This window comes from Aedes aegypti, chromosome 3, assembly GCF_002204515.2.
Source record: "Aedes aegypti strain LVP_AGWG chromosome 3, AaegL5.0 Primary Assembly, whole genome shotgun sequence".
NCBI lineage: Eukaryota > Metazoa > Arthropoda > Insecta > Diptera > Culicidae > Aedes > Aedes aegypti.
The window spans coordinates 223,671,867-223,699,692 of NC_035109.1; the positions used below are offsets into that span (position 1 = coordinate 223,671,867).

General features: G+C 35.7%; 1 protein-coding gene across 1 annotated transcript in view; it reads right to left on the reverse strand.

Moving 5' to 3' along the window:
* Positions 1-17,212, reverse strand: part of LOC5575487 (ATP-binding cassette sub-family G member 4) — a 144,092-nt gene extending 126,880 nt beyond the window's left edge. The window contains exon 1 of the mRNA XM_021853659.1: positions 16,569-17,212. The gene's annotated coding sequence lies outside the window, so the exon portion shown is untranslated. The remainder of the gene's footprint in view (positions 1-16,568) is intronic.
* Positions 17,213-27,826: the final 10,614 nt, after the last annotated feature.

The following is a 27,826-nucleotide window of genomic DNA, read 5'->3' on the forward strand; positions in this document are numbered from 1 at the left end:
AGTGATTTATTTTGATATAGTGCTCAAATCGTTAGTGTCGAGTGAGATTTATTGTGAAATGCGATGAAAAAGAAGTGAAATTGTGTGTGCCCCCTCTGAAAATGACATATTTATAGCTATTTAGCATTTGCTAAAATTATCCGCAAGGTGAAGAATAAAACATATTCAACATTTCTGGGTTTGATTGGGCAATAATTGTGCTTTAAACTATATTTAGTCAGTATAATCATCATACCATCTTATGAGCGAATTCATGGAGATAATATGATTCGAAAAAAGTGAAATTGTGGCAACCGGAGTGAAATTAATATGGCGGGACCATAAACGATTGATTGTCATCGACAAATGCTGTTTTGTCATCATAAATACACAAATAAGGGCACACTGTTATGATTCGGCATTTGTGGATGTAACACTGCCTTAATAAATGCTGATCGAAGATGATTCAGCTTTTGTTCACATTTTATGGTAACTAAGGAGCATTCAACAAAGATTGACAGCTTGAGAGTGCTGTTTTGAGGAATATATTATTTCTATCAGGAAAGACAGTGTTTTTGAGTAATAACCTAATGTTAATGATGTTATGTTGGTGTGATGAGTAATAAATTCGCATTGCTAATGGTTTTATCATATCTTAAGAGGCCAAAGACCGATTTAAGAGGTATAAATAAGGTAAGTTATCAAGATTCAAGTGCAAGTTAATCAGTTTAAAAGCAGCTTTTATTACAACAAGGTGTATTATATCAATTTTTTATCATAGCCGTAACAAATAAGTGCTATTTAGTCACTACAAGCAGTTTAAACAAGGCATTATATGCTGCAATAAAGCTGGTTTTGTAGCCACAACATTTGGACTATATATTTTGTCTCCAAAAGGTTATGAAAACAACTAAGAGCTGACTAACAAAAGATCATCTTCTAGCACCGTTATATGTTGCCTCTAGCTATTATAGCATTCACGTAACTGTCATAAAACATCAATAAATCCACACGAATGCCAAATTTCTGTGAAATGGTTACTTGGGTGGTGTAGTATGTGGCGAGAAAAGTACTATCAAAGTTACCCTCATTTTTTAAGATACCCCGTTTTACGGTATCTATTTGTCCATTTAATCCAATAGCAAAGTAAATGTAATATTTAGTTTTACGATAGTTGTATTCTAATGTAGGGTAAATAGGTACAATGCGCCCCAACCGGGCAATACGCCCACTTCATTTTCAAGGGATTAGGGCTTATTTGACACGTAAATATGATTATATACCTTAAATATCCGTGAAAAACAGATTTTGCGCATATAAAATCTTTGAGAAGTATGAACAATCAATAGAAATATCGAAAATCAGCTTTTTGGCGTAACATTTTGGGTCCGATAGGGAAGCCTCGTTGTAAATGAAGCCCATCTTTTACTATCGTACTGATTACAAAAACTTTTACCGGAAGACGACTGCTAATAGACGCTTTTAATCTCAGCAAGTGGTGGAATTCTCCTTGGAAACATTTCTACAACGCTGCGGAACTTTTTCTACGGGAGGGGCATATTGCCCGGTTTGTTTTGAAACGTCAAGATTTGGACCGTTTACAGAAAACGTCTTGTACGCTTTTTAGAAGTTACCTGGCAAGAGCAAGTTGCATGCAGAGCATGACCAACTAAGTAAACAACACTTTGACACCAACAACTATAGAAGTAATGCATTTGCCACTGCGTTAGAGCAGTTTTTCGTTAGGGGGGAGGCGTATTATACCTGTTTACCCAAGTTCTGGAAAGCATTAATTCGTTTGTATATTCAGTTTGGAATTGTAAAAAAAAAGGTAATTTTTGTTATTAATCTTGCGGTATTTGTCATACTTTTAATACAATTTCTGTCGACAATACTTTTACGAAGGCCTCTCGTGAAGTAAGTGCTACATCAACATGTCCTCGCCCTTTCCCAAGCTACGGTTAAGATGGGCATGGCCGGGAATAGCGATATTCATGATTTCGGTAATCTTGTTTAAAATTTGATCAAGGTTCACTCCCAATCTTTGTTCCTGCAAGTAGCCTAGATAAGATTAGCGAAAGGAATATGATTATTGCTAGTATCCATGAATACGTTTACAATACTTTTGACATTTCATCGCATTAAAATTTATCAAAAACTCGTGTAGGTTTCCAAGTAATATTAACTTTCACAGTACTGGGTACCGACACTAACGCTTGAAAATTCTCTACCTTCGCCATAATTCTATCGATACTGATAAAATTTTCAGGGAAACCCAAACATGAGTTATATATTTTATTCATGCATTAAAAATTTTGCAGCTTAGTCATAGAAAACGACTGGTGAGCACAGATTGGATGGAGATTTTTTTTTTCTGATAATATTGGTCTGGGAAGCACCGTGTAAGTATCCTTGTTGGCCTATGATAAAAGTAATCAATCAATCAATATCATTTGATATGTGGTTGAAAATAACCATGTAAACGAAATCAAATCAATGACTCTATTCGATTTTTCCAGAGTTTTTCTAAAAGAAAAATGTCGCATATTATTCTCCAATAAAATTCATTAACAATTTTTTTTTGCATAATCATTAAATGAGCTCTCGATGGCATTACTGTAAAAAAAATCAAGTATTTTTAATGAGCTTGTAAAATGTGTCTCGAAAAAAATTTTTGCATAGTATTAAAACAAATTAAATTAATTAATTAAATAATTGAATTTTTGTTAAATATCAGGAAATCGGAGATTGCATAAATTTAGGCGTTTTTTGCGGTATTCTTGAAATTTTATTGTTTATTATTTCCATAAATATTGCATTGTTAAGAGTTTAGCAAGCATATTTGGATGTAGAGTGCCCAAAACAGTTTTTTTTTCTCCTGTTCGGGTCCGTCACTGCGAAACTAAATTTTCATTGCCATGATTGTGGGGCCCCTAGGAAACCGGGGCCTGGTGCGGACCACACCCTCTAGCTACGCTTGATTCTATAGGATGGTTATGAAATTAATGAAACGTATCCAGACTAGGGCGATTCAAATTTTAAAAAAGTTTGAAAATCCAATCTCCCATATGCTCACTACCATTCTTACCATAAAAATAGTGTTCTGTGAAATTTTCAGCTTTCTAGGTGGTGATTTGAAGGTGGCCCAACGACAATGTAGGTTTATATGGAAATTACTATGGAGAAATTTTGAGAAATGTTTCAAACACGCTAGTACTGTAACGTAAGTAGAAACTTATCATCCCATATTAATAACTTATGCTTCAAACCGCAATGAAGGATGTTGCTAAAGAAACAAATCCCTTTTGAGCTAATTGTGTTAGGGATTTTTGTACATGTTTGCAGGGCTGTAATCCCATATTAAGCTAAATGATAGCAAACAAACTCATGAATATCTCTTCTGCTAGCCGTTGAATTGAATTTCTCTCTTGGGCAAATTTCTTTATTATGGTTTGAAGAATAAGTTTTTACCATGGGATAATAAGTTTGTACTTACATTACAGTACTAGCGTATTTGGAACATTTCTCAAAATTTCTCCATAGTAATTTCCATATAAACCTACATTGTCTTTGGGCCACCTTTAAATCACCACCTAGAAAACTGAAAATTTCACAGAACACTATTTTTATGGCAAGGATTTTAAGGAACATAAAAAAGATTAGATTTTGAACCATTCTTTTTTTTTTTGAACGGCCCTAATCTAGACCCGGTGATATTACGAAATTCCTTGGGGAACCAACATGTAGGCATGACTCACGTAAATATCTCACGCTGCAGATTTTTTCTCATGTTCGGTTATTCACTTTTCGAATCAATACTTCGATAAGAGACTGTTGTGGAAAAATGAAACAATTTGGTGCAACCGTTTACCGGCCGTAAAAAGATCTTGAATACTTAAAAAAAACATCATATTGTAATTTTCAGAATGCTTGGAAACAACTCAACCTATTTGCATGATTTTTTTTTTTTTCAGAGAAGCTTCTTGATATCTGACATTGTTTATTCCACATTTTATTTTTTTGATGAAATGACGGCCAAAGAAATTTTACATAGGAAATGTCCCCAAGCAATATCGAAATATCTTCAAAACCAGATGACCAATGGTTAATATCGACACAGATTCCTAAAAACAAGAACTAATGAACATATGGTGCAAAAATATTGGGGAGCACGCTTGAGTTCAGTGTTTGGACCATATTTCCATACTTAGTTACTATGCAAAAGCCATTTATGCGATTATTGATTTTACATTTCTTATACACTTTAAGTTTTATTATTAAGCATTCAAATCATTATATATCAAGCTTTACAAGCATTATTGAACAAATTTAAGTATTAAGAATCATGTTAAATATATAATTAGCACTACGAGTATAAATTTTCACAGCATAATTTTAGTACAAGTAAATCTGCGGGGCCTTCCTTAGCCGAGCGGTTAGAGTCCACGGCTACAATGCAAAGCCATGCTGAAGGTGTCTGAGTTTGATTCCCGGTCGGTCCAGGATCTTTTCGTAAAAGAAATTTCCTTGACTTACCTGGGCATAGAGTATAATTGTACCTTCCACACGATATACGAATGCGAAAATGGCAACTTTGGCAAAGGAAGCTCTCAGTTGATAACTGTGGAAGTGCTCATAAGAACACTAAGCTGAGAGGCAGGCTCTGTCCCAGTGAAGACGTTAATGCCAAGAAGAAAAAGAAAGTTGTAAGTCACTGCACAATAATTAAATTGCAGAAGTAATCTTGGCTTTTTCTGTATGATACATCATTTTGTAAACATATTGTAATGTACTAGCAATGCTCAGCAACAATAAAAACGATGAGTCATTAATATCGAACTACCGATAAAAAAAAAAATAACATTAAATATGAGAATACTTTAAAATTACAAAATCTATAAGCAATGCAGTTTTTTGAAAATTTGTTACGTTTTTTTTAAACATTGATCCATAACCATGTTAATACACATGAACCATAATTCGTAATTTCTGAAGTTCTGACATTTTCATCAAAATCCATCCGAAAGTAAAAAACTAATGCAGTGTGTTTAAAACATGTGAAAAGTAATTTGGCTGGATGAATGTAAAGTTTTTCCAATGAGTATAACATTAACTAAGGTATATGTGGTAGGTAGTTGTCTTAATGTATGCGTTCTAGCAAGTTGTATAGAATATAATCATTCAAAAGTGATCAGCACCACTCCAATTTCACAGTCCCTTCAACAAACGTAATGACGTACTACATGTCAATCCCGTCTTGGAAGTATTGTAGGGTTAAATGCCCATGTGAATATAAATATGAATCAGAAGCAAAAAAAAAGTAGTGAGAAGATCAAGCTGTTCGTATTCAATGCCACTAATTACTCAAGGGATGTGGTACGGATGACTTTTTGTGTGGATGAACCGGCGCATTTAAAGCTCCACCGGGCAGCTGGCTGATAATGTCTTCCCTGGAATGATGATGATAAAATTTACACTGTCTTGTATAAGTTCACGCGGAGAGAACTAATGTAAAATGAGCAATATTTGAGATAGAGTTAACAGAAATTTGACATCGTTTTGGTTTTGGTTGCCAAAATAATCTCTTATTATTTTAACAATCCATGATAGTTATCTTTTAAAATGGTTTTATTATTGAAACAAACAGGAATCTTCTAGAAACAAAAATACTTATCGCAGTCTTGCCAAATTTGACAGCTCGACTTTTTTCAATATTCTTGTAGTTTTAAAAATTAATTTCTGTGATTTTTAAGAAAATTCACAATTATAAATAGTACTAAAATTAAATACTTTTGTTTTTGCTGACTACATACTTAATGTTCTTTTCCTCTTCGTTCAAGCAACCGACCGACTCTCAGAACTGACATTACATTCAAATTAATAAGGTACCGCGGGGTAAGTGGGTAAATGGGGTAAGTGAAAACAATTGATATATTTTACTGAATATGTGAATTAACGTTTTAAACTCATGCGTAAACCTTTGAGGCCATTGAGAACATTACGATAGGTGACAAATTTCTGAGATTTTTCAGCCATTTTTGCATAATAGAGCAAAAAATTGTTAACCTGTCAACTGTTACTCCGTAACAAATTGGCGGCGCACAATCTTATTCTAATATTTTCAGTAGAAAAAAGTTGCGGAAAATAATTTCCTGTACCACTTCTTAGTTGTCCTCTGTGACAGTTTCAAACTGCAATAAAAAAAGTTTTAGAATTAATTTGACGTACACCTAAAAATAACTAAATTTAAACACCGTCAATTTTCTTATCAGGTGGGGCAAGTGAAAAGTTTATCATTAGAGATTGAATTTGAGTTTTCTCTTTAAGTAGCCATACGTAAACATGGTTCGCAATTATCATAGGAAAACATAACGTGCTGATAATTCAAGAAACACTATACTCAAGCGTTAAAAGCTATTAGAAATCATGGAACTTCTCTAAAAGATGTTGCTAAACATTACTATATTAATATATCTACTTCGGGCAGCCAATTAAAAGGAAGACGTTGACTGAAAAGTTGTAATATTAGAGAACACACGGAAATCTCGTGGAATGTCTATGTAAGCTAGTTCAAAACATAAAAATGGGGTATAGGTCTATCCACATAAAAAAAGATTCTAACTACGTTATTGAAGGATTCCGTTTGATTTCTCCCGAAGAGTTATCCGACGTCATATTCGAATTTCTCAAAAACAAATAACGAGCGGTGGAAATTCTACCGAGCAGAAATGCATTTGCTGTCCTATAATGTAAGAACTAACATTGGAAATGTTGCAGTTATAATGTTGTCGAATTATTTCAACTAACATAACTGAACAGAAGAAAATTCAAGTAACAAGAATAACATTTTCTTTGTTTACATTTTACTTATGTTATTGTTCATTGGGAAGCCTTAACAAATGTTAAAGCTAATAGAAATCGTGAATATAACTGTTTGTTTTTGAAATTATTGTTCAAAACGGTAAACTTTTCACTTGCCCAACTTTTGGGGCAAGTGAAAAGTAAGGAGACATTTTTCAAAAACTTTTTCTGTATTTTTTTCTTCAATTTTTCACAAAAATCAATTTCAGCATGCTGCTTATATTTGGTGGGAGTCAAGCTAAAAAATATACACGACCTCATTTGTTTCAATTTAAAGTCTCTAGAATTTGAAGAATCTCAACTATGCGAATTCCATTACCCACTTGCCCCACGGTACCTTATTATAGTTGGTGTACTTAATTAATGATAAATATTAATGATTCAAAAACTTCAAAACCAACTACCAACAGGTAAGCAATATTTTTATTATTAGGCTAACGCCTGCATCTTCGAACATTAACGTTTGTTTGTCTCTGGTAAGCTCCTCAACTGCTATAATTATCATAATAATTGAAAATTACCCCCAACACAGCTGGTAATTTAAGTTTTTGTTTTCTCATTTTCCAATTCTACAATTTCGCATGTCGTTAAGGAGAGAGAGAACCCACACATCGCTTCACCTTTATGCTCAAGGCAGGTGGAATCCGCAGCGGTAATTAAGCACACAGAATCTGAATTTGTTGAACCCTGTGCCACAAACAGTTTGCAACGAAACCTTTCACTCGCTAGAAATGCAATGTTCGATCGGATGTACTGTTTCATACAAAATATTAACCATTTCGCTTCGTACAGAAGCGGCAGATTCTGTTTCGATTGCATTCATCGTTGCGAAAGCATACAAGCATGCAAAAATATCCAGGCTCTTCATATAAACTTGAACTTTTCTTTTTCAAGTTGAAAACATTTTTCATTCTGAGTGAGGTAATTACACATTCTTAATGATTAAATTCATGCCATATGTTTCTTCAGTGTGTCAAAAATTGCTGTGATGGCCTTCAGAGATCTCTCTCTTTAGTAAAGACATAAACCAAGTTTCATTGTTGTTGTTGATAGCTCAATAAAAATAAAGTAGTGTCTTTTATAATTTTGATGCCTTTTTATGGTTATCCATGTTCAACATAATCCAAAAACAGTTTCATGATTCAATTTCCATAACATCTTCAATATTTTGAAAGCATCTTCGAGAGTAGTAGTTATAGAGAAGTCATTTTACGAGTAGTTTTTTGTTCTTATTGGTATGAAATTGTGCTAAAATTGTGTAGTTCTTCTTCTTCTTGACATCACGTCCCCACTAGGACAGAGCCTACTTCTCAGCTTAGTGTTCTTATGAGCAATTCGACACTTTCAGCATGGCTTTGCTTTGTAGCAACGGACTCTAACCATTCGGTTAAGGAATGCCCCAATACAGAAACATCCCTCCCATCCAAAACCATTTCTTTCTACTTGCTCCGGTGTATCTTATTGAGAACTAAAAACAACATAAAACATTTCCAGCTGTTTAATGTCATTTCTCGAGACATTAGCATTAATTATCATGTATACTTTTTAAATCAAGTGTTCAACCTGGAAATCATTGTAAATCTCGAACATTTTTCTCTTCCTGTTATGAAACTAGACGGTCTCCTGGTGTAATAAAAACTACTTCATGTATATCGAGTGGTGTTCTACGCAAACGCAATGAAATGAATACCTACTTCTAGGTTGATCATGTGAAAAAGTGCTACGCATACAGTGCAAACGATCATCACCGCAACCGTTCAGCCTATCAAACAGTCGGTGTATATGATCAGATCAGTCTTAATGCACACACCAGAACCCTCGGAGGCTGCTGAAACGAGTTCTCATATGGTTACATTCAAGAATGTAGAGCTGAATGAATAGCTAATCGGGTAACGGAACAATGTGTAGCTGCACTTGGGTCGATGTTGGGAGGTAAATTATTCTCAATCAACTGTATCTTTTTTTTAGATCGGATGTTAAGTCTGTCATTGTATAGAATTTTGACATAATGGACAAACGCATCCTACATTCGTCCAAAAATAACACTTTATTTAGATGGTTATTGGTTTTCAATGCCATCAGGGTTTAGTAATTGAATTTAACGACATTTTCGTTTCCTTTTTTTTGGTTCCACATTTTACTGAGCAGTGCTTTGAAGACCCAAGCCTATTAGTTCGTATTTGCGTATTGATGCCGAGATTGTGACTTCAGTCGAGGATGGATTACCAACTGGTGAGCTCGTTTCATGCTTGTTGTAACACAAATTTTTATCGTGGCAATGTTACATTTATTTAATCGTTAAACTAACTACGGATTGAGGCTACATGAATCGCATCACTTACCAAAGTGAATCCTGTTCATGCAGCCTCCCGCTGACAAAACTTCTTCCTGCGCAATCCATGGAGATGCAGAAGTGATCTCGGTTTCTAGTAGCAATGCACGACACACTAACATTCCTTCCCTTCCCCGATGATCGTGAGGACATGGCCGGCGCTGGTATTGATAACACTAAGTTTGGAGTTCTCGAAATTGTACATTGAAAATGGTATGCAGCTCTCAAGCTAAATCTGTTGATTGCCTGTGAAATTTTGATTATTCCGGTCAACCACGGAGGAGCCACTAGTAATAGAATATTAGTAGTAGAACGCTAATGGCGGTGTTCTCACAAAGCTGAATTAGTTTATTATCACCTTTAACTGTATCTTTTCATTGTTTGGTCGATGCCATGTTATAGTGGAAGATTTTAAAATTTACTTGACACTTTTAGGACCGGTACTCAAGCTGTTAGTGCGTGGCAAACTAGATGTTGGTATCACGAACAGCAGCGACATTATCATTCTTAGGTTAATGCTTCTACTCAACTAGTTTATGCTTATGCTTAATAACATAGTAGTGTTTGATCCTTTTATTATGTTGCTTGTTCCTGCGGGAATGAGCGATGCAATGCGATGATAGAGTAATATCGCGTATTCGATTAGACGTGAATGTATCACGAATCGCATTTTCAATCTTTTTTAAATACTTGCCTTATCTTATCATTAGAGCGATGCAAATTTTGTAATTTTGACTCCTCTATGCTTAAACTATTTGTATTATCCAGCTTTTTATTGACCGTTGCACGAATTTTTAGATTCTAATGAAACTGTTCAAGGGTAAGATACAATTTGCACACCCACTAACATCAGCAGGCGTATGCTTTGAAAGCTGTTTATGACGTTTCAAAATAATTCAAAGCAGTCAAACAGATTGCATCATAACTTCTCTATTGTTATACTCATTTGAAAGCGACCCGCATTTGAGTAAAAAATATCCACCGTATTGCCAGCTACATCCCGCTAAGACTTCTTTTCCTGTCGAATTCTCCTTAAAATCGTGAACAACAACCAATAGCCAGCAGTCGACTCACCGGGAACTTTTTCCTTTGAGAAGCTTTTGTTTGCTGGATCCAGAATGATCACCATCACCAAAATCGTCTTCGGAATCAGATCCGTTTCCCGCAGGTTCAGGGCGTAATCAATTAGCGATTTGGTATTCCTCCTAACGAAAGATCTTCGAGCCCATTTACAAATTTCATAACGTAAAAGGGGGTGGGCAAATGTCCCCAAATGTTATAGTTATTACAAAAGTAACATAAAGTGGAGGTGGGTGGATGTCAAAAATGGCCAATTTCGGCGTTTTGAAATTTGAGAATAAACCCTTGCATCAACTTGACCTTAGTCACTGTCTATCAGGTCACCCAAGTACTCCACGTTGAGTGACGAACTAAAACCTTCATTGTTAGGTATAATTTAGCACTAGAGCATTCTTCCGATGGCGTTTCTGGCAATGTTCGGGTTATATTCCTGGATCGAGTGAATTTAGATAATCGGTGGATAAGTCAATTATAAAATGCTAACCATTCGCGCAAAATCAAAACAAAAATAGAAAAGTTAGTAACCAAGCACGTTGTCAAGCGCTAATGCGAGTGTATGTGTGAGGTGTGCAAATGTTCACTGTGCAAAAATTTCCTGCACAGTAGTCTAATAAGGTGCAAAATGCTCAATACGCTAGCATGCTATAAATTTTGAATCAATTTTGAACCCCTTTCTGGCATTTCTTGCTCACGCTATATCTTTTAATATCTGAATCAAAGTAAGCTCTGCTGTAAAAAAAAACAGTTAGGTATGTAGACATTGAAATGTGGAAAGTTTTCACTTTTGTGTTTTGGGAACGACAATTAAAAACTTATTTCCTATTTCATTCTAATTATTTGCTCTTTTAGATAGATAATATGCGAATATCAACGGAATAAAGGATCGGCATTGGATACGAATTAATAGGAATTATATTCATGGTTAGAGACATACAAACAATATCCTGAAAAAAATAGATAGCAAAAAGAGGTGAACTTTTTCCGAATGATAGATTGTATTCAGAAATCTTATGATGCCTGTTAAGCTGCTATTTCCATGATATTTCCCGCTTGAATGCCTACTATATGGCTATTTTTGATAACTTCTTGTTAAATTGAACATGTAAACCAAACATTTCCCAATGATTGTGCATTTTCTCTGTAGCTACTCAACATATGCACAGCACCATATCTGTGCAACGCAACTAAAGGGAAATCCCATGCCCGGAAACCCCCTAATTTGACATGGTAAAAGACTCGTCGTATAAGGATAACCAATATGTGTCGCTGCTTACATTATAGGTGTGGGAACAGCTTTGACCACAGAATTGTGTATTTATGAATTTTTCTATAGATTTTTTTTACAATTTAATAAGCTAATCTTTTTAGTAATGCAAATGTGGTTGGTATGCGATTTTTCAAGATTTATCGAGACAGCTGTCCGTGGTAGCAAATACTGTTGTTTAGTGAAGTTTTCTTTTGGTGAAATATTGAGCCTTTGCCTCTGCCATATTGATTCTTTCTACACGCTTCGGGATTTTCTATGATGCCAAAAAAATAGTATAATAAAAGTTATTAATAAATAGAAGATGAATTTACATGAATTTAAATTCAAAGAAAACTCAGCTGCAAAACAAATGCTGTCGAAACACGAGTGAAAATTATTGACAGTTGAATCAACAGTCTAAAATTTCAGTCTACTTTGACCAAACTATAAAATCAGAAGGCAGGAAATGTCAAAATTGAATTACCCCCTGTCATTTTATAGCAATCGTAAAAAGCTGGCAATAAAATAATTAAATAAATAACATCATCCCAAAGTTTGAAATGATTTGGAATAAGTTTGAATGTGCACAAGCCATTTGATGTTTATATCCCTTTCGGGACGAAGAAGCACAATTCTACTGGTCTTCATTTTTCATAAATAGCTCGTACAGAGACGGATTCACATATCAAGCGTGTGCTAGAATAAGGACGTAAGTCGCATGATCGATTTCTCTTCATCAATCCTCTCTTCTGTAAATAAAGGTGGCAAGATGCGGGTTTGTCAGTATGTTTTCACTTCAGGACGCTAGGCAGTGATGAAAAAATGCTGACAAACTTGCGTCTTGTCGCCTTTATAAACAGAAGAGAAACCGAACATGCGGCTTACGTCCTTATTCTAGCACACGCTTGATATAGTTCCTTTCCGTCTTCAATAAGTTACATCAACATCATGAAGAACCAATAAGTTACATTAACACCTCATGAAGCGCACAATTCATTCTGGACCGTTGCCACTTAGCACGAGAAAAATGTTTATAAAGGTGAAAAATCGTTCGTCCCGAAAAGGATATAGAGATTACTGTGAAGAACGCCAACCGTTTGTGTTCAGCTCTCTATCTCTTCGTCATAAAATTTTATGGAAACTCATCTCATGTGAAATCTTTTAGGCTACAACTTTGCCGAAGACCACATTTTGATTGGACGTCAGGATAAATTGTTATTTATCATCATAAAGTGGATTCAGCTGGCAACCGTGGTGCTCCTGGCGAGAAGAATAGATCAAAGTAATCCAGGCTACTATGTTCTACAGCAAAAAAGCAACGTTGCTCTGAAAGTAATTTAATGATCATCTCAGCATGATTTAGACTGTGTCATCAAGAATTTAAAAATTACACTTACGTCCAAAGAAAATCTGATCTTTGGCAAAGTTGTAGCTGGGAAGATTTTACATAAGAAGAGTTCGTTCACTTTTCCATAGATCATCAGGCCGAAAATGACCGAAAGTTATAAGGAACCGTAAGGTCGTATAAGTAACTACTAGAGATAGGTGAGGGTAATTTGCATTAGGCAGCATCCATTTATTACGTAACGTAAAACTTTTGAAATTTTAACGTAACGAAACGCTTTTTGTATGGAAAATTTAAATTTTTTGTGGACCGTAACGCTTGAGTCTGCTCCCCCTTTTCCCTAGAGCGTTACGTAATTTATGGATGCCGCCTTATCTAGAAGCTGCCGAATGAATTTATAATAGAAAGAATAGCATTTGATTAAAAGAAGGAAAAACACTCATGAATTTGTTAGCCATTTGAAATAGTAGTAAATGATAAAAAGGTCATTTCGGCCTAACGGCATTCGGCCTAACGACCTGCACCCCTTGTAATAAGTGTACATAAACAGGACAAATATATAAGTTTACAGGTATTATTTTAAACGTGACAAATAGGTTGAGCATATATGGTTTCGAAACATTACTATATGTCAAACATGCCTTCGACTCGTATATCCATAAAAAATTACTACTGCTTCTCAGCTTAGTGTTCTTATGAGCACTTCCACAGTTATTAACTGAGAGCTTACTATGCCAATGACCATTTTTGCATGCGTATATCGGTGGCAGGTACGAAGATACTCTATGCGCTGGGAAGTCGAGAAAATTTCCAACCCGAAAAGATCCTCGACCGGTGGGATTCGAACCCACGACCCTCAGCTTGGTCTTGCTGAATAGCTGCGCGTTTACCGCTACGGCTATCTGGGAAGGATTAGTAGACGAAGATTAAAAACAAAGCGAATACAAGAACTCAAAGCTATTCTCATTCTACTCTGAAAATGAACAGAGGCAGAGACGATTGAGAAATCGCTCGATGAGCCAAGATAAAACTTTTGAATAGTTTGATTTTGGTAGGGCGATTTAACAAATTTCCGTTTGCATACAATACTCGAAGGTAAGCGTAGATTGTACCACATTGCTTTAAAACATATTTATCCCACTTGAGATTATTCTGAATCGTGCACCCATCGTTTGCTGAATCTGCGAATTCGATGCTTTCATTGTCGATTCTCAGTAAGGGTTTTTCTACATTGGATTCTTGACTGATCATTATACTTTATACTTTTATAATCCATACATATAGAGTATACAAATGAATCCAAGAAACTCCTCTGAACTGTCGTATTGGAATTTCTTCAAAAACATCTCCATGCACTATGCCAGGGATTCCTTCAGAGACTTCTTAAAAAGAAGATCGTAAGTACCGTAATTCGGGGTGTAGTTGATCAGTGGGGAGAAGTTGATCATTCCCGTATCCACATGTTTAGTCTGCCAGTAGAGCTAAAATTAGATTTCAATTTTCAAAATTTCTGTGATGTCACATTGTCTGATACCTGCTCTTGATGTTCCTAAATTTGAATTGACATTGGAGATAATTATACTATGAAAAAAATAGAATTTTCAGGAAATGTTTTATGAACTGTTGAAGGGTTCTTCTTCAAACAATCGAGTTTTACCGAGCCCATATAAATACACCATTCAAATGAACTGTCTCATAAATTCCAGACTTCTTTTCTAAACCCAGTTTCGAATTTGAATTGAGTATAAAAATCATTTCCGAAGATAAAATATGTTCATTTCGTGAACAAGTCGTCAATTTCAAAGAAAATACATTTAGGCGTTTAATGTGTTTTATTATTTAATTCATAGACTTCAATTCCAAAATTTATCGATTTATCAACAAGTTGTAAGATTTTTGAGACTTGATTCGAATTCAGTGACCCCATATTTAGTGAAAAGCATGTCTTTTTACTTTTGGAAACCTATCACAGTATATGATCAACTTCACCCCGGAATCAAAAAATTCACTTTTCGATTACTAAAAATTATTTTTGTTATTATAACAGCATTTGGTAATAATTCCCTCTACATAATTTGATGAACATTCATCCAGTACTGGTTTTAAAAACATTTGGATGATAATACATGCATCCCACCAGATCTTATTGACTATAACCGCTCAAAGGTGATCAACTTCACCCCATTTTACGGTACCTACAATTGATTCTCCGATTTTTTTTCTAAAAAACTGAATCCAGCCGAGAAATTTGGAATAAGTCGCATCTTTAGTTTCACTTTGTACATGGGGTCCCTCGTTCCATGAAAAAAAGAAAATCATCAACATTGTGGTTTAGCGTGAAATTCGTGTATGAACATTGAGATCGTTAGCTTTCCTGATTGTCCTAGCTAGGACATTGTACGTGAGTGGCATTATTTGAAAAAAAAAAATCGGATTGTATGGTGCACTGTTTTTTGTGGATGTTTGGAACGAAAGGATGCAAGTGTACTGCCTGAAGACGCTGTTCTGTTCACTAGCTCGCAGCATTTTAGAGTATGCCACACCAGTTTGGTCACCTTATTATGCAACGCATACATTGATCATCGAGCGTGTCCAGAAACATTTTTTGAGATTTGCTCTGCGACAATTACCATGGAATGATCCTCAAAATCTTCCCTGCTACCCTGATCGTTGCAAACTGATCAACCTAGAAACACTCTCAGCCCGTCGTACCAAATTGCAAAGACTATTTATCTTTGACCTTATAACAGGTAACGTAGATAGTCCGGAACTTATCCAGCTGATTCCGTGGAACACACCACCTCGACGCTTCCGAAATACATTAATGTTTGCTGTCCCTTTCCACAGAACGAACTATGGTTCAAATAATTCTTTAAACTCGTGTTTAAGATCATTTAACGATGTAAGCAACGCATTTGATTTTAACCTCTCGAAAGATATGTTCAAACTTAGAATAAGAAGTATAGAATAATATTGTTTTTAAGAAATCAGTCTGTACGACAAAGTCGAAGATGGTGAATAAATAAATAAATAAATAAATAAATAAATAATATATTTTAGAATCTAGTAAAATTACCCAAAAATAGACAAAAGCAGCACATGTTAACACAGTTCTTTTTGTTTTCGTGCAATAAATGAACACTTCACATTTGAACCTAAATAAACAACTCTAATAAACTGTATACAATTTTTCTATACAAGCTGTATATAGATAAGAAAAACTTCCCAAAAAATATTAGAAATGTTTCATGAGCACTTCCACATTTATTAAGCATAAAAAATCTTTGTTACGTGACCACATTTTGCATTTGCATAATGTGTAACAAGAACGAAACAACTGAATTCGAAACAATTTCCAACGCGAAAACGTTTTTGACCGGCCGGAATAATAACCGCGTTGTGTTTACCGCTAAGACTATTTGGATCTGACCTAACGTCCGATTGTAATTCCATAGGAAAATCTTAATAGAAATAATAAACTATATACCTTTCCTCTTTTTGCAGATAAAAAATACCCTAGTTCGTTAACTGTTTTATTTTTGGTTACATTTTTGTCCCAACAATTTCAACCAAAATGTGTTATCAGCAATGAAATTACTAGAGGCTCTCATCTATCTTCAATTATTAAAAATACATTTTCCAATTTGATTAAGGTAGAAATCCAAGATCTCAAAACCTGGTGTTATATAATAAAATGTCGGATAATTTGAGCATGTTCTACCCACCTGAGATATAAGCTTTTTAAGCACTAATGGGCAGATGTTGGATGTGGTAAGCCGGCAGCGATTATCTCCTCTGATGAAGCTGGACGTGTGATTCAGGATCTCCTGGGGTGTGTGGATTATCCAATGTCTACAGAGAACGCTCTTGAGAATTGCGCTTAGTCACGGAAAACAAAATCATCAACGCCGTGGAATTGTTGAGAATGCTGGCTCATCAAACTTTTTGCTTCTTTTTCATCATAACGCTCACTATTCTAGCACTGATTCAACGAAGAACCATCATCGTTGTTCACAAAGAACGGAGCGTTCTTCGCTTCACAGCTCAACCGCACGAGCCGTAAATTGAATTAGCCAAACAGTTCAAAAGTACAACAGAAAGGAACAGACCACACTCTTCAGGAAGCAAAAAAAAAACAAAATACACACTTAGAAGCAGACCACTCGAACAAAACGGCACTAATCGCGAGGAAACTAAGTCAGCAGACACCGAGTTGTAAAACTGTAACTATAACTATCACTCACGCAAACAGGCAACTACGCGAAAAACCGTCGACTCTGCGAGCACGCGCGAGAATGAAGAATGAAATCCGGTTACACAGACGGAAATGCGACCGAACTGATCGAGAACCCAAACAGCACTAACTATGAACTGCACTACTGCCTTTATGAGCTCTGGCCCGCGAGTCTTGAATTGGTTTGGCGCCGCGGCGGTGCACAGTGGCGGAAAGCCGGACAAAGCATCAAAAATTGTTATCATAAATTCGTATTCTAAGTATTTTCCTTGTACTTCAAATACCTACTTCAACTAAGAAAGAGTTATATTTTCAACACAATTGAACAAATATAAGGTATTCGGGATTTTTTCAGTTATAGTGGATGTTCCATTAGTAGACAGTCCCATATAGTGGTACAAGTGGCTTTTTACGCCCAGCAAAATATGATTTGCCATGATGTCCAGGAGCTTTTTATCTAACTTCCGCAAAACAAGGCATCACAGGCCCTGATTTGTGAGGGGCAAATGGGGCATTTGAGGATCTAAAATAAAAAAATATTTTTGTACGCTAGCACACATTTTTTTAACGAATTTTTGCAGCAAAGCTAGAAACTTTCACCTACGACGGCTATCTGGGATGCTGATGGGGTTTAGGCTCTGTGGTTCTCACCCAACGGTCTATTACGGCAACTGATGTCAGATCTGGTCAGTGGTCATACATCAGTAACCAAGGGTCAATTGTTACGCACTCAGTACATCTTTTTAAACAAATACTTTTGAATTTCGAATCCGCCTTTCCAACAAAGATGAAGTCTTTGTTTCAAATTTTTTTTATATGCTGGATTTCTGAATTGTACTAATTTATTTATTAACCTTCAATTCGTTTATAATAACATGTAGTTCATATTTCAATGTTTTTAAAACTTTTCACATATAAATTTATAATAAGTCATGGACCATTGTTGCACGGTATTTCTGTGATTCTGTGGCAAACATGTAAAGCACTGCACAATTTTTAAACAATGTTCAGTCTAATGATTGACAAATATTTGACTCCGTGTACTACATGTTTTAGAGAAGCTAGGTTTTTCTATCGAAAATACTTTGATTTCATTCAATTATATTTGAAATGCAACAGGAAACCTGTCGTTTCAGACTGATACTTTCTTAATGCATTATCTTGTACTTTTGTGATTTTGTGACGGGGTTGGAGGTCTAATGGCTACCGCTTCTGCTTCATAAGCAGAAGGTCATGGGTTCAATCTCAGGCCCGTCCCTGTCCTCGTACTTTGTAGTTGTATCTTTCACTTGCTCCTGTCTACCACTCTTAATATATCAAAGTTTATATATCTATCACAGTTCATAGCATTTGCAAGAACCCGAGACGGACAGAAATAAACCGTTTCCCTACGCTTTCCATTTGTTCATCATTCGTGCTATTCCTTTACGCCTGATACATAGGCAGTCTGCTTACCAAACCAGCAAGCCTCTCTGCCATGAAAATTACCCCACCCTTTCACCCTTGCCGCATGAACTGACGTTGATGCAGTGGTATATACGGTCAACCGTGGAAATCAGTTGAATGCATCATCAATTCCTTCCCCTTCTCCTCATTGGTCTGCATTCTGACGTGGCAGGCACCATTGTCGTCTAAAAATAGAAGATCACCAGCACTTATACACTGAGGGTGCCTGTTAATCCCAAGCAGTCATCTGGTTGGTTCCTTGTGTAATTGCAGCTGATCTGGCGATACTGGAGTAGCAACCACGGGCGGCCAATCAAGCTCAAGCTATCTTGTACTTTTGAGATTTTGTATGGTAAAAAATATAAAACTATATTGCTGGATATTACAATTTAGACAAAACAAAAAAGCTTCTACTTAATAAAGTTAATTGCTTATGTGAGAAGTAGTACCGTTTCTTTATTTATTTTATTTTATTTTACTTTTATTTTATTTATTTTACTCAAGGCCTCAGTGAAGTATAACTAGGTAAAATTAATATAAAATAAACCATTATGACGACTCCTCAGCATTATCGAGCTTTGAAAACACTCAACTTTTGAATAGTGTGTGAAGATTTTGATTCCAAAACATGAATAATTTTGAATGTGTGGACATTTCATGACTTTTATTTCCGACGCTTTCACTGTTTTTCCTCATATTCCGGACACTTTGATTCGAATTCCAGACAGCTCATGAAAATCATAGCTATAAGTGTAAGTTCAGCATTGGAAAGTGCTTAATAAAATGAGCGTCGAAAGTGGGAACATTTGAATAGCAAATATCGAAACATTTGGTGTGAAATGTTTCCCATACAAAGTTTTCGGCATTCTAAACTGTCCGGAACGGTACATCCTGTAGCAAATGATAGCGGAACGTCTTTCAGTTTCAAGCGTTTATTACATAATGAGCCAGTCTAATGTCACTCTTTTTCTTAGTACTAAGTCAAGGCCTACTACCGCCTACTACATCTCATGCATCCTGACACTATCAATGGCCTCATCAATATCACTATCGTCAGATATATGATCACTCATCCATTTCCTCATATTTTGAGGTGAGCACACCGAGTTAAATGGGATATTTGCAATTTGGAACCCATCTATGTCAGTCACAACGTACCTATCATTTGGCAAAACATTATGAATTTTATATGGACCTTTATATTTTGGAGCTAATTTATGTTTTTCATCAGTTTTCACCTCAGATTTTCAACAATTTTCGAATTTTTGTCCGACTTTTGTATGTACTCTCGACACTGTGCGGTGACGCGAATGGTTGGTTGGTACGGAGGAGAGAACGGTTTGGCTACAGAGCGCGCATAGGTTGCGATACCCTTCCGCCCCGTTGTGGTCGCGAGGAGGTCGTCACGAGTGGCATGTGAAGAAGGCGAACGGAGGAGTTACAGAACAGCCAGCCTACCTATACCCTATACCTATATGGTTCCTGGCGAGCTGATGTAGCAAATGTGATCCATGTCCCCTCATTATGATCGTTGTTATAGTGAGACGAGTTCAGCGAAGTACAGTAATTGAATCATCGCAGATTTATTCATAAACAACCTTACCGTTGGAGATTTTCTTTAACCTTTCCGTTGACGCGCCAAATTCTGTAACACGTGTGTCTGTGCATTGTACATTAGTGTGGGACAAAATTTAGATTCTCGCTCCAGTCCACTTTTTGGATTGCATTTAGGTCCCATACCAACTGTGCAAAATTTCAGCTCGATCGGAGAAACTATATTTTAGCGCCAGCCGTTCAAAATTTTTATGGGATTTACTATGAGAAAACTTACTTTTACAAAGAAAAATCGCCTGAGGTCGCCCATTGTCCTCTACAAAAATTCTGAACACAGATCTCGATAGGTATTTTTACGATGAAGAATATTGCCGAAGACCGCGAAACAATCCGACACTTGTGAAAAAAGTTATTCAATGAAAACTTATTGGCAAGGCGACGTTGATTAACACGTAAAGGAATAACAATCGGGCAAAATTTCCGAATAGTCTATGCGTAATAACTTTTTTCACAAGCATCGGATTGCTTTGCGGTCTTCGGCAATGTTGTTCATCGTAGAAATACCTATCGAAGTCTGTGTTCAAAATGTTTATAGAGGTCTTCTTGATGTTAACATTTCTTTACAAACAAAACATGATATTGACAATGCTCTTGAAACTTTAACAAATTCCATTGTTGAAGCCAGGAGCATTGCAATTCTAAAATGTGAAGTAAAATGTAAATCCGTGATTATAGACGATGATCTTTAACTCCTGATCCGTCTTAAAAACGTGAGGAGAAAACATTATATACCAGGATTTGCAGAAAGAATTCAAGAAACGTTTTTCACAATTAAAAAACAAAAATTTTGAAAATAAAGGGCTCTAAGCCCTTTTGGAAATTATCTAAAATTTTGAAAAACCTCAGAAGTCAATACCGGCATTGAAAGAGGAAAACAAATTATTACTAACTAATTGCGATTAAGTTTAAAAACTTGCTATGCAGTTTGAAAGCGGGCACAATTTTGATTTAGGACTTATTAGTCCAATAGAAAATCAAGTTACTCACGACTTCGAAAATATTCTCAATCAAGAGATCGTTTTCAAACATTCCTGGGAGACTGGTTTGGAAGAAGTGAGAACTGTTATTTAAAAAATCAAAAATATGAAAGCTCCTGGCGAAGATGGAATTTTCTACATCCACATCAAGAAACTTCCAGAAAGTAGCATATAATTCTTAATTAATATATTTAACAAATGTTTTCAATTAGCATATTTTCCTGACAAATGGAAAAATGCTAAGGTTGTTCCAATTTTGAAACCAGACAAAAATCCTACAGAAACTTCTAGCTATCGTCCAATCAGTTTGCTTTCCTCCATCAGCAAACTTTTTGAAAGGTAATTTTGAACAGAATGAAGGCCCACATCAACGAAAATTCAAGTTTTGCCAATGAACAGTTCGAATTCCGCCATGGACGCCACGTGTAACAAATTTGATCCGTTCCAACAAATCTGAAGGCTATTCTACTGGTATTGCTCTTCTAGACATAGGAAAAGCATTCGACAGTGTTTGGCTTGAAGGTTTGATCCCAAAATTAAAAAACTTTAATTTTCCAACATACATTGTTAGAATAATTCCAAGTTATCTGTCAAATCGTACACTTCAGGAAAATTATCAGAACTCCAGGTCTGAAAGACTTCCTGTAAGAGCTGGTGTTCCCCAAGGCAGCATTTTGGGACCAATATTATACAATATTTTCACATCTGACTTATATGAGTTACCTAAGGGATGCCAAAAATCCTTGTTTGTGGATGACACAGGCCTCTCCGCCAAAGGACGAAGTCTGCGTGTCATCTGTAGTCGATTGCAAAAAAGTTTGCATATTTTTTTTCATACTTGCAAAAATGGAATGCTTCCAAAATTCAACTAAAAATATTCCCACATAAACCAAAAGCTCTTTATTTAAAACCTTCAAGTAGACATGTTGTCACGATGAGAGGGATTCCAATAAATTGGTCAACTGAAGTTAAGTATCTAGGGCTCATGCTGAATGTTGAAACATTGGAACAAATGTTAAAATTATTAATAATTAGGGTGCCGGTACCAATGGTTGTAATGTACCAGTAGATTGGACTATGGAATAAAACGTACATTTTTTTATGAAAACGACATGTGCTATTTTTGGTGGATAGATCGCCTCTAGTTTAGTCGATTTGCCAAATTTCAGCTTTTGATCACACCAAAAAGTCATATAAATAATTAAGTTTACGCAAAAAATTTGCTCCCTTGCACCAATAGTTGCCGTCGTGTTCCAGTAGTGGATCAACGGATGGAAGCAGTTTTTAAAATGGATGTATAAAAATGAAGAAAAGTCCCAGAGATGTTCTTAATACTTCATTCGAAAGATATTAGTTGCTGTTTGAAGGGAAAAATGTTAAACCTGTGTAAAAATTTGCCTTTTTGTTTAAATTCCTTGTATAATTATCAAACGTCTACTACTGGAGCACTAGCGCAACTACTGGAACACGTGTACCAATAGTGGCTCAAGCGATTTTATGTTAAAAAATTAGTTTTATCACTCTTTTTATATTTTTCCCATATAGTAGAGGTTGACGCCAAAAGATCTCTGCTAAGGCTTTTCGTTATTTTGTTATGATTTTTTATAGCTTAGGTAGTCCACTAACGGCACCGGCACCCTAATAATTAATAATTAGTTATTTTTTAATGTTTTTTTCTCGGCTCCATCCCATTACCCCGAACGCCACTACCCCGAATGGGTCACTACCCCGAAAGCCATTACCCCGAACGCCACTACCCCGGATGAGCCATTACCCCGAATAGTATGAGATACAGTGCAGTATGGCAATGGCACGTAAAATTCGTCGGTAAAATGTTCATCATATGTTTTCCATTCTTTTATATGTTAGCTATTCTTTCGAAATATCTTGTTGGCAACTATCTCCGTCTCATTCTTTCTGAGACAATGCCTGTTTATCAGCTCAGTGGACACTATCGCAGTTCAAGGGTTCATTCATAAATTTCATAACGCCTAAAATTTCCATTTTTGACACCTACCCCCCCGCTCGTACCATTTTTTGTATGGAAATTCGACATATTGTGTATGGGCTGTAACATTTCGAGGACAATCACCCACAACATTTTTTGCCTCTTTCATCGTTACGTAATTTGTGAAATAAGCCTTTTACTGACTGAGAGCTTTCCTTGTCAATTTACCATTATTGTACATGTACCTCTATGCCCAGGGACGTCAAGGAAATGTTCAATGCATAAGATCCGCCACTGGAGGAATTCGAATGCATATCCCTAAATATGGTCGTGCTGAACAGCTGCGTGATCACCGGTATTTGGACTTCTTGGTGGTGTTCATATTTCAATTTTGTTTTCAAATCAATATTTTACTTTCCTATGAATATAGGTTGTGCCATAGCATCACGTTGTTACAATTATTACTCACGTCATAGCTGCAAACATTTCACCAGAAATTTGTCCTTCTTTCTTAAATATGCTATTCTTTCAAGCTTTCATTGGATAAGCTAGTCACTAATATTTCCATATAGAACAGCTTTTTTTAAAAGAAATATATCCTGAAGGCATTTACTAAAGTGAGTCCTGCTATAATTCAAATAAGAAATTTTCCCTTTCTTTTATCTTCTTGTATTAAAACAGGTGTCTTATGGATTTGCTCATCACTTTTCTGCCATCATCATTTCTTCAACAACAATATCTCAGCATTTTTTTTTGTGGTTATCTCATCAAAATTCAAATTAATGATCCCACAAACCAACGAAAGTTAATACTTTAAAATCAATCAGAGGCCGCCGGTTTTCTAACATGTACAATTATATTAACGTTTCCTTGCTATAATGGAACGGTTGTCTATCTGGTTGATCTTTAAGCAGGTTCCAATGAACAACAGTTGTAGCGACTATCTCAGGATTATCTTCCATTACCATCTTTTACGAAACAAAATCTTTAAGAAGACCTTAATGCTAGTAGTTCGACACCAACAAAAATGAGTAATGGAAGCGGGTACCGACGTCTAATAAGAGACATTACTACATCCTAAATTTGTGCTTATTGTAGCTATCCTTTCCATAATAAATTCACCCTTCTTTCCAAATAGGCTGTTCTTCAGAGCATTGCAATGTGGCAGTGTGAATCTCACCAAAATTAGAGAACAAATCCAAAAACAACTTAGTATGTAAGAATTATTTATTGGAAAACTAGCGGCTTTTTATCTTAAATAATACTTGAAAACACATTATTCAGCCAAACTCGTTAAATACTCATAAGGAATCGAACAATCTCCCCACTCTCTAACTAGAATAAGTCTCAAAATGTTATGCATTCGGGGTAATGGCGTTCGGGGTAGTGACCCATTCGGGGTAGTGGCGTTCGGGGTAATGACCCATTCGGGGTAATGGTTTTCGGGGTAATTGCGTTCGGGGTAATGGCGTTCGGGGTATGTCATAGAGTCTTTTTCTCTTATAAGCAGGTTTTTTCCTCTTATAAGCAGGTGAAATCAACTCACCTGTAAAAAATCTGAACTGCTAAGGCAAATGAAATGTAAAACGTTGATAACCAAATTTTAATAAAATCTTAAATTTGTTTTACCAAATTAGGATGATAGTGTTGTCTAACAACACAGAACACCTAGATATAAGAAACCAATGTAATGTTTGAAATGATACTAAAAAAAGTCTAGTTTCAGTAATTGTCTAGGTCATGCTTGGAGATGTTCCGGATTTTCCAAGGTCATGTCCAAATCACATTTTTCCGTCGCTTGGGTGAAGTTCTAAAGATATTAACAATTTTCCAAAAAAAACTAGAACCAATTGAAAAAGATTGAAAGCAGGTGGATGCATTAAGATTCATTACAGAGATGTGGACATTTCCGTAAAACTAGTTCCGGAAAATATGGTCATTCTCGTTTGTATCTTCAATCATGTTATTGAATATTTTCCCGGAATTATATTCAAGATGATCCTTCCAGGAAAATATTCAAAAAAAAATCTAGAGTAGGTTTCAGGTGCTTTGGGGGAAATGGCCAATATGGGTATCAAATTTCAAGTTTTTTGAAAATGATGCTTTCGAAAGCATTTTCAGAACCACCGGCTGCTATACTCTATAGTAGGTACGAAGAGCCCCGGGAGAAGAGGTCAATTTTGTCCATGTCTGGAACCATTTCAATTCAGAGTATTTCTGAAATTCCAAGTATTTTTAAATGAATAAGCCATTATTCTTCTTGTGGTAGCACGTGTAGTCACGCTGCAATTTATGCATATAAACGGTGTATATAAAGCTAGCATTACTCTACAAGTACAATTATAGTTGTTCAAAGTGGGATGATGAAGTTATAATTTATAAGATTAACACGACTTTTGTGGGGCCTTTTCCCACTTTAAATCAACTTTAATGGTGCTTATACGGTAATGCTATATGTTTATATGCAGTTTATATGCATAAATTGCAGCTTGAGCTCAATGCACTGAGCCAATTAATCCGATTATATTTATCAGGAAAATCATATACCCGCATCACAATTCATATTTTATAAATTTTATTAACACCCAATAAAGATCATATGAATATCCAATGAGTTTTTTTTTCTCTTATTAGCTGGTGAAATCAACTCACCTGTAAAAATTCTGAACTGCTACGGCAAATGAAATGTAATACGTTGTTAACAAAATGAAGCGTTTTACCAAATTAGTACAATAGTGTTGTCTAACACAGAAAAAAAGTAATGTTTGAAATTATACTAATAAAGGAATTGAAATAGTCCGAGTATAACCCCTATTGCAACTCGCAAAAAAATATGTTTCGGGAACTCAGAATTCTTTCAGGGATTATTCTATGGATACACAAGGAACAGACTCACACCTAGATAATTTGTCGAAATATTTCTTCTTAGATTGCATAAATGCTACTTCTGAAGCAAAGAAAATCCTGAAACAAAAACTCTGAATGAAAATTCCATTGAAATTTTCTGAGCTTCTTCATTTGAAACTAACAATGAAACTAAGAATATTCCTTAGGCGGTTGCTTTTGTTGAATTTGAAAGAGTTTTCAGGCATACCTATTTCTGAAAGGAACTTATAAGAGTTGTAATCAAATCTTTTTAGGGAATTCGGAGGGAATATTATATTTTTCAGGAATAATATCTAACGAAATATACTAAAAATAAGGCAAAAATATAATGTATATTGATATATCTTATTTGAACAGATATTAAGTTATTAAATTAAATTAGTTTGTATATGTTAAGTGAAATTGAAATTAGATTGTGGCAGCTCAGTCAAAGAAAAAGGATCAATTGATAAGCTCGTTTCATACTTTCATTTCGAATCTGTACAATATGTAATCGTTTATCGTTACAACGTTGGGACGTAAATATGATTTTTCAAAAAACTATGAATGGTTCGTCACTTCAAGTGCCGACATTATTGTCATCTACTTTGAAATTTTTCATATCATTGAAAATATTATATTCATAAGCAAAATAATGATTCCTGGAGCCTGATTTACGAAATAGTTTAAAAGCATAAGATTTAGTTTTCAAAGCAGCATGTTTATATCTCACAAATAATTGTTTATCATGGTCTAATCGCATATCAAAGTTAATAATGTGACCCAACGATCCACCCCATTAACTAACATCCCTTTCAAAACGCTTTGTGGAGATGCAGAGGTAAACACGGTCTGCAAATAGCAAAAGTCACACACTAACATTCCTTCCCCCAATCCCACCTGACTGCAAGGACGTGGCCGGCGCCGTTATTGGCCCTTTATGAATAGAGGCAAAGAATTATGCACACTGAAGAGTCAATCCCAGCCGAACTTCTAATTGATTCTTTGTGCATCTTCACTGACTTCGGTCAATCACGGAAGAGCAAGCATTGATATGTGTAGTTAGTCTAAGCTAAGCTTAGCTGAAATCGTTTTAACCCTTCAGTCGTCGCGCAGTTTGCAACCGTCAGAACCACCACGCTGATGATGTGCACAATAAGCGAGGTTTTTTCACCACTGTTGTACAAAATACAACAGCGCGACGACTGAAGTGTTAAATTGGTTTTGGAAAATGCCCATGACGAAGGGAGAAAATCCCTATTATGCCGTATATCCGTATATGTATATGGGAACATTACGTCAGATTTTTGGGTTAGAAGGGAGGGTGTTTAACAAAACATGATGATTCATACAAATGAACGAATCTCTGTGTAAAAATATATACAAAGGTATCGACCGTGATAATTATATTTTGAATTTGTTTATCGGCATGTCGGTCTATTTTGTTCGAAGTAAGAGGGAGCATGGAGAAGAAAGCAATGAATACTAGATGGATAGGTACCGTAAGGGAACGGCGAGAGAAATTGGATTAGATGTTGAAGAGGGCATACCATATGAAACAGTATTACTTGGAACGTCCTTCCTTGTGGCTAACGTCCCCTATGGGAACGGATTGGGTGTGTTTTGAGAATGACACTACCAAGACTAACCTTTCCCATAGGGGACGTTAGCCACAAGGAAGGACGTTTCAAGTAAAACTGTTTCATATGGTATGCCCTCTTCAACATCTAATCCAATTTCTCTCGCCGTTCCCTTACGGTACCTATCCATCTAGTATTCATTGCTTTCTTCTCCATGCTTCGAGCAAAATATACCGATATGCCGATAAACAAATTCAAAATGTAAAAATATATGTTTACAACCATCTCTAAAGACAAATTTCGAGATATTTCAAGCAGA